This window comes from Hevea brasiliensis, chromosome 9, assembly GCF_030052815.1.
Source record: "Hevea brasiliensis isolate MT/VB/25A 57/8 chromosome 9, ASM3005281v1, whole genome shotgun sequence".
Classification (NCBI taxonomy): Eukaryota; Viridiplantae; Streptophyta; class Magnoliopsida; order Malpighiales; family Euphorbiaceae; genus Hevea; species Hevea brasiliensis.
In genome coordinates this window covers 32,434,118-32,442,712 of record NC_079501.1, presented here as the reverse complement: position 1 = coordinate 32,442,712, position 8,595 = coordinate 32,434,118, and the positions used below count along the sequence as shown (strand labels likewise).

The window sequence follows — 8,595 nt, the reverse complement described above, 5'->3', positions numbered from 1 at the left end:
TTAATTTTATCTTTTAAATTTAAATAATGAAAAAGTATTAATTACTAAATATAATTATTAATTTATTGAATTTTTTTTAATTTGCTAATGAATTGCAATATATAATTATTATAGAATTTAATTTTATAAATACTATCCTTAATTAATTTGATGTTTCAAATTTAAATAATAGAAAAGTAGTAATTACTAAATGAAATTATCATCCATTATTATGTTCTCTTATTTTTAATTTGAAAACGTCAATGGCAATAAAATCAATACTTATGTTTACTTTAAAGGAAAATCAAAACTATTTAGTGAAATATTTTTAAACATATTATTATTATTATAAATAAAGAATAACTTATGTCATTAAAAAAAACTTATGGCCATTAAGACAATTGAGTTAAGAGCAACGGTCAACTTATTTACCTAAAGTTTATGGCTAACGTTTTAGAGTTTTAATATTTTTAATAGCAATATTAAAATTCTTTCAATTAAAAAATAATATTTTTTTAATTAACAATGGTTTAATGACATAATTAATTTTGATATGAATTTTCTCTATGCCTATAAATAGTTAATACCTTCTCTCATTTGACGAATATCAAATCTTCTTCTTCTCACTAAGTATTCTCTCTTGATTTAATTACTCTTAATTCTTTTGATTTATTTTATTATTTTTATTGCTTCTTTCAAGAGTTATTGGTTTCGATTCACAAATCTTATTTATATTTTTTTGTTGATGATTATTTCTTTGTAATATTAAGAAGAGTTCCTCAAATCTTAGAGGATAGTAGCTTATACTAGAATTATCCTTAAAACAATATCACCATGCCTCAAACTAATATTTTATTTTCCACCATTTTATTATTACTATTTTCTAGCACTATTTAATTCTCTTTAGCTTCCACTAATTTCTTCATTTCTTTTTCTATTTATAATTGAAGCAATGATGCTTTTCTACTTAGTTTATAATTCAATCGCTCACTTATTAATATTAATTAAATAATAATTTAAACATATGCAGTCACATCTCATAATAATTCTATTTTGTAATTTTATTTCTATTACTAATATTTCTTATTTTACTTTTTTTACTCCATCATTGACCATGTATTTAAGAGTAAGTAAGACAAAAATTAAAATAAATTAACTTTTAAAAGAGTTAAAATGACACAAATTATGAATTAAATTAAAACAAATCAAATAAATATATTAATATTATTTATTTGGGTTGTCCTTTCCTTGAGCCTGTACTAATTTCTCCATTTTTTTTCTAATTGCATTGTTAATACCTTTCCTACTTGATTTATAATTTAATCACTCACTCATTAGCAACTAATTAAATCATAATTTAAAAATATATCATTACATCTCATAATAAGTTTATTTGTAGCTTAATTTATTATTATTAATTTTTATTTTACTTTTCTCACTCCATCAAATACAACGGAATTAAAATAAATTTATATTTATTTTTTAAAAAGAGTTAAACTGACACAAATTATGAATTAAATTAAAAAAAATCAAATAAATTAATATTGTATTATAGTCAATTAAAATAAAGGCACCCATGTAGTACCTGAATTTTTTAAAATATAAATTTTATATTTTCATATAGTATTTAAATATTATTTTAATATTATCTAACTAATTTATAATTTTTGTAATACTTTCATTTATATATATTTAATGTTATTTCTAAAAATATTTTATAAATTATTTAATAATCCAATTTTAATTTAAATGATTAGTTTTAAATATTAATGTTAAAACAATTAATAAAATATATTATTTTATTATTGTTAACATTGGTTCTAAGACTTGATTTATTATTATTATTATTATTATTATTATTATTATTATTATTATTATTATTATTATTATTATTGTATTTAGGGACCCAATTGAAAAGAATTTTGGACCTATTTGATTATACTCAAAAAGTTTAAGGACTAAAAATATAATATTATGAAAATATAATAATAATTATAATAATAATAATAATAATTAAAAAAAAAACAAAACCAAAAGTTGAAAAGATGTTCATGTGCTGTTGCAGGCTTTGAAATAATTAAAAAAAAACAAAGAAAATGAAATTCAAATGTGCAGGAACTCTTCCCCACCCCTTCATCTTCTTTCCCTCTCCTATTTCTCACTTCTCTCTCTCTCTTTCTTTCTTCTCTAGTGAGCCACCATCTACCATCGGGGCACTTCTTCCAGTGACCACCATGAGGCCATGAACGACAGCCAGGACCACCAGAAGCGGCGGCAAATAAGGAAGTAGAGAGAAAGACGTGACACGAAGGTAGGAGCTTTTTAGCGTGATTCCAGCATTGTCCATTGTCAAATGGATGCAATTCTGATGTCATTGGAATCCTCCATTCCATGAACTTTCTTTTGGGACCAATTTTGCATTAAATGGTGGTCAGAGGAAAAAGTTATGAAGGACAGAAATTTCGAGGTTTTCAAGCTTTTCAATTAGATCTAGGACGATCCGACTGTCAGATCAGCGATCTGAGACCACTGATAAACTCAATGTGGCAAAACCTTTGAGATGGGATAGACCCCGCTCCGATCAAATACTATTTGAAAAAGGCGATCATCAAATAATCCAGATCACTTGATAAGATTTTTGACCTTTTTCGACATCTGTAAATTAAATATAATTATATGATAATTATTAGCAATTTATGGGTTTTATTTAGGGGTGACCGACTCGGCGATAGCTCATCGGCACTCGGGACTGAGTTTTCGGCTCTGTCTGGGTGTCCAGTGGGCTGTCCTGGAAAGGGGTCGTGTTTACAGTTGTTCTAAGCATTTTCAGACTTTCCGGACGCATTCTAAGTATCAGAATTTACAAAGGTAGTTTATAACTCAAATTGTGTAGTTTTTACCTTGGCTAAGTTAGTTGTTTAAATCTGTAAAATATTTCTGACTTAAAAAAATTAAATAAAATGACTTTAATCAATACAAGAACGATGTAGAGGACCTTCAAGAATATTTTCATAATTTTTGAAGTACTAAAAATAGTTATTTAGACTATAGAAGAGTTGGGGATCTGAGCTAGAGTTTTGTTGATTAGACCTGGATTAGGTTTTTTGTAGGCCTCGGATGGGCATTAAAATTGTTGTGGTGGGCCTGAGGCCATGTGTGTTGCTGTTGCTAAGTTTTCTTACAGGGGGGTTAGATCCAATTAGAGGAGAGACTCTGCCAAAATTTCTGCACGACCTTAGGAATTATTCTTACTTCCTTAATTAAATTAATTAGTTAATTCTATCAGTAAATTGATAGAGGTATGTGTGTCTGTATAGGTGATCAGTGTAAGCTAGCCTTTCTTCTCTCTAGTCAGACTATCTGCAATTGATTCGATCAGTCTATGAGTTGGATATTGATTATTTTTATAATTTCAATATTAATTATATGTCTGGCATGCTCATGCATTCTATAAATAATTAATTATGCACATAATAGTTAATATATTAGGGACATTTTTTGTTGCTGCATATTTAATTATTGTTATTTATTATGATTGCCGCTTTAAGGATAATTTAGAACTCTATATGTGTGTGTTGGGGTAAGTATGGTGTGGCTATGGATACGAGTAGGACAGGTAGCCGTAGTTAGAGCTTGACTCGCTAGGACCCGATCCTTATATATGAATAAGTTGGGGTAAGTATAGCTTTGAGTTAATTTCGCTGACCCCCGCACTTGGATTATTAAGAGAAAGTTTGGCTTGAGTTGACCTCGCTAGCAGATATTTGATTCAAAGAGCTGTATAGGAGATCAGTTCCCATATATATATTGATGTGATACACTAGGTGTGTCAGTAACTCCAAATTAACTTCTTATGCGAATATTGGTTGAATTATCTGTTTAATGTGTTGGAAATGCATTTCACAGCAAGATAGCAATGGTTGTAGATAGTTATAGAAATTGCATTTATAATCAATATCTAAACTCTCTTAGTCAAACGCTCATTTCTGTTCAAATATTTTTCCTAGATTGCAGGAGGAGCGAGTTTATTTTTTAAGTCTAACATGCATTTTCCTTTGCAGATTTATTAATTTTTTTTTCTATTTATTTGTTTATTTATTTATCTATTTATTTAACCATTGTGACATTGGTTATGAATATATTGTATTATTTAATGAAAAATTTATGATATGAAATGGTTTGTACTTGCTATGGGTTAGGGTTGAGCTAGACTTTCCTAGTAGGGAATTTCTGATAGACATTGGGTTGAGTTGGGCTAAGTAAATTTATAGTGTTTTATTTTATTTCAGTATGCATGTTAGGCCTTGATTTTGATCCTGGTTATAGGTTTTGAATAATTAGGCTTACTACGGGCCTCGGGGGCTTTATGCTGACTCAGGTCCTAATGCTGATCTAGCTTGTGGAATCGAGTCGTGACAACCCAAATATACAATCTGCACTCTTTTATATAGTTAATGCAATTTTTTCTTAAAAAGTTTAGAGTTATCTTTCAAGTTTTCACTATAAGAGATTAGTAGTTGTTTTTTCCCATTTCCCTTTTATTTGCTTTTCTACATTAGATTACTTTCTTTTTTTTGTTAAATAACTTTTTTTTTTACAGCCGAAAAATGTCAAAGATACATGAGAAATAGAATTATATCGAAAATTTAAATAAAAGCAAGAATAATTGGAAATATTAGTTGAAACCAATTCAAAAAATAGAATGCATATAATAATTTGGTCAATAAATCAAATACTAAAATAGTCCAAGTTTGTAAGATTATCATATTAGATAGTAAAATGTCACTTGGTTTATTTGACCTGTAACATTAGTAAATTTTAAATTATTTTTGTAAATAAATGATGCATGCATTTTATATCATTATTTAGGCATAATTTTTGCATAAATTTTACCCTTGTTTATAGCTATTATTATAGATATTAGCATATATTTAGTCAATTTTATCTTTTTTAAACTTCTTAGTTTAATTTTTGGAATTTATTTGTTTTATAGGTTAAATTTGGAGAATTTTGGTGTATTTTGATCAGAGCAGCCACTTGGAAGAAATTAGAGTTGAATTGCAAAATTTTGAAGTTGAGTTAAAGAAATAGAAAGTTGCACAACCTATGACACAGCTTGTGTCACAGGTTGTGTCGTTGTCAGATATGAAGTTTTTCTTGGGCAGAAAGTTACACAACTTGCGACACAAGGCGCAACACAACCGATTCAGCTTGTGTCGTTTTAATGAAAATGGCTGACATGACACTTTCGTCCTCTGATTTAATACATCACTTTTTCCAGAATCTTCTGCCTTTTTACCCATTCTAGGGCAAACCTCTGAACCATATAAAAACTTATTTTTTTCTTTCTTTCCACAAGGAGATTTTACAAGAGAGAGAGAGAGAGAGAGAGAGAGAGAGAGAGAGAGAGAGAGAGAGAGAGAGAGGAAGAAGAGCACGTGAAATTGTTTTGTAGCAGCAGCAGAGGACATTTTTTGCAATACTCCAGCAGCAAATTCTTCATCATTTTACTGAGTTTTTCTTTCCCTTAACTTAGATTTTCATTATTTCTTCATTTTTATACTTGGGTTTGTCTTGAAACCATGATTTGTGAGTAGATCTTTGAGATTCTAGAGATGGGTTTGTAAATATTGCTTTGTATTGTGGTCTTTGAACTAATTTAGTCATTTAAATGAGATTTGTTGCATTTTGATTTATTGTTTGTGAGCTTGTTGCCTTGATTGATGAATGGACCCTCATTAAGTTAAGTTTTAATCCTTGACAGATGGACTGAAAAGTGAATGTTTGGGATAGATAATCTTGCAATAAACTTAATTTTCTTGGTGTTAGAGATAAGCTAAGAGGATTAAGGGGACTTTTAAAATCAATTAGAGCTTTAATTGGGTTTTTGTTGGGTTTGAAATACCGTGAAAACAGGGTTTGATTTGATGAATACCAACTTAGAAATGCTTGAAAAAGGTTTCAAAGAACTAAGAATTGATTTCCCTCAAAATTGCAATTCTCATGTGTTTGGCTAAATTGGAGATAAACCATATGCAAACAATATTGAAAACCCTATCTCGAGAATCACTTTAATTTTTATTGAATTTAGATTTAATTCCTCCCAATTTCATAATTAGCAATTTCAATTTAAATTTTGGTAATCTAGTTTAATTAATTTAATTAATTGTTTGATTTAGTTTAAATTCCTTAAATACCAATTTTAATTTTAAATCTTATTTTAATATTTTTAAATTTTACCATTCTAATTAGCTTATTCATTTAATTCCAATTTAAGCACAATTCCCTGTGGGAACGATATTTTTAAAACTATACTACTGTGAGCCGTGCACTTGCGAAAGCTATTTCACAGCTAATACCAAGTTTTTAGCGCTGTTACCGGGGAATTGTTTGTTTTTAAGTTGGATTTTAATTATTTTAAGCTGATTAGAATTTTTATTTTCTTTTATTTTCACTACTGTTCCTTGTGTTTTTTAGGTACTTTTCTTGTTTATGAGATGATCGAAAAGCACAAGTGATACTGAATTGTTGTTTAACCCTGAAATTGAAAAATTTTGTCAAGCCAACAAAAAGGAATCTAAGAGGAGAAAGGAAGCAAAAAAAGAAGAACAACAAAGATTTGAGCAAGAGGAGAAAATTGAAAATATGGAGAATCAAAATAGAGCTATTGATGGAAACAATGGAGGAAATGAGCAAAATAGGCAAAATGAAGTTGTTAACCAAAATGATCATCAGAGAAGAACCATGTTAGTTTATGCTTTTCCTAGATGTGCAGATGTGAGAGATAATAGACCTATCATTAGAGCCAATCAATTTGAGTTAAAGACTGATCTCATTCAAATGGTTCAGAATTCATAATTTGGAGGTAGCTCACTTGAAAATCTCCATTCTCATTTGAAGAAATTTTTGATGATATGTGGCACACAAAAACAACCTGGAGTTTCAGATCAAGTGATTCGACTCACCTTATTTCCATTTTCTCTTCGGGATTCAGTATTAGAGTGGTATGACTCACTTCCACAAGCTACTATAGCTACTTGGGAGTAGCTAACTCAAGCTTTTCTATCTCAGTTTTTCCCACCTAGGAAGACATCTCACTTAAGGAATTTGATGGTAGCTTTTAAACCAAGGGATGATGAAACTTTGTATGAATCTTGGATGAGATTTAAGGAGCTTGAAAGGCAGTGTCCTCATCATGAAATACCCAAATGGATGATTGTTCAGAATTTCTACACCAGAGTTACTCCAGCCATAAGAAATACAATTGATTCACAAGCAGGAGGAGATTTCATGAGAATGACAAGTGAAGAATGCTATGATCTATTAGAGAAGATTGCTCATAATACCCATTGATGGGAAAATCAAAGAACAATTGAGCCAAAGAAGGCTGGGATTTATGAACTTGACTCAGTTTGCTACATGAATGCGAAATTTGATCAGTTGACTCAACTTCTTAGTGATTTTTGCACAAAGGCAACAACCTCAACTCCTACAACTATGCAACAAGTTACCTACATAGATGGAACCCAAAGTTGTGAAGTTGATTACTCTTCTTATGGTGATGATTATTTGCAAGAACAAGCTGCTTATGCAGGAGGTTATCAATAAAAATCTATGGGAAATTCTTACTCTAATGTCAACAACTCAACATAGAGACCACAAGAAACTTTTGGTCATCAAGGTTAAAGCTCAAACTATGCTCATAACCAGCAGTATATGCAGCAGAATCGACCTCAGTTTTAGCCTCAATTTCAGCTCACAAGGCAGCCACAACCTGGATATCAAGCAAGTGCACAACAATCCCTTCCACCTCATGAATCGAAGCCAACCTTAGAAAGCATGATGGAGAAATTTTTTGCTAAACAAAGCAAAATGAATAGCAAATTGGAGGAAGAAATGCAACACATGAGACAAATCATGGATCAATTACAAGCCCACAACCGTATGTTGGAAACTTAATTGGCTCAACAAGCAAGCTCATCAGGAAGCAAATCCTATGGCAAACTACCTAGCCAACCACAAAACCCTCATGAACAATGTAAGGTTGTGACCTTGAGAAGTGGTAAGAAAGTTGGTCAAGAGTGTGAAAACAAAAAAGAAGAAGAAGAGAGCACAAAAGAAGAAAATTCAGTTGAGAGCAAGAAAAATGAAAAAGAAGAAGAAAGGAAAAGTGAGCAAGATAAGGGAGAGAAACTATGCATCCCACCTGAGCCTTATAAGCCCACCCTTCCCTACCCTCAAAGATTCATCAAGCATAAACTAGACAAACAATTTGGAAAATTCCTTGAAGTGCTAAAGAAGTTGTATATCAATGTGCCATTCATTGAGGCACTATCCCAAATGCCAAGTTATGCCAAGTTTTTGAAGGAGATTCTTACCAATAAGAGAAGGCTAGAAGATTATGACACCATCAACTTGGGAGAGCAATACAGCACTATAATTCAAAAGAAGTTACCTCCCAAACTCAAAGATCCGGGTGTGTTTTCCATTCCTTGTCATATAGGTGATAATTGTGTGGCAAATGCCTTATGTGACCTTGGAGCTAGCATCAGCCTAATACCTCTTTCAATAAATGAGAAGTTGAATATGGGAGAGTTGAAGCCCACAAACATGTAT

The 8,595-nt window shown here is 30.4% G+C and overlaps 1 non-coding gene across 1 annotated transcript; it reads right to left on the bottom strand.

The window, feature by feature from the left end:
- Nucleotides 1-7,075: 7,075 nt before the first annotated feature.
- LOC131183683 (small nucleolar RNA R71) lies at nucleotides 7,076-7,181 on the bottom strand. Its single transcript, XR_009151722.1, has one exon. It is a non-coding gene; the product is annotated as a small nucleolar RNA R71 (small nucleolar RNA).
- Between the last annotated feature and the right edge of the window lie 1,414 nt (nucleotides 7,182-8,595).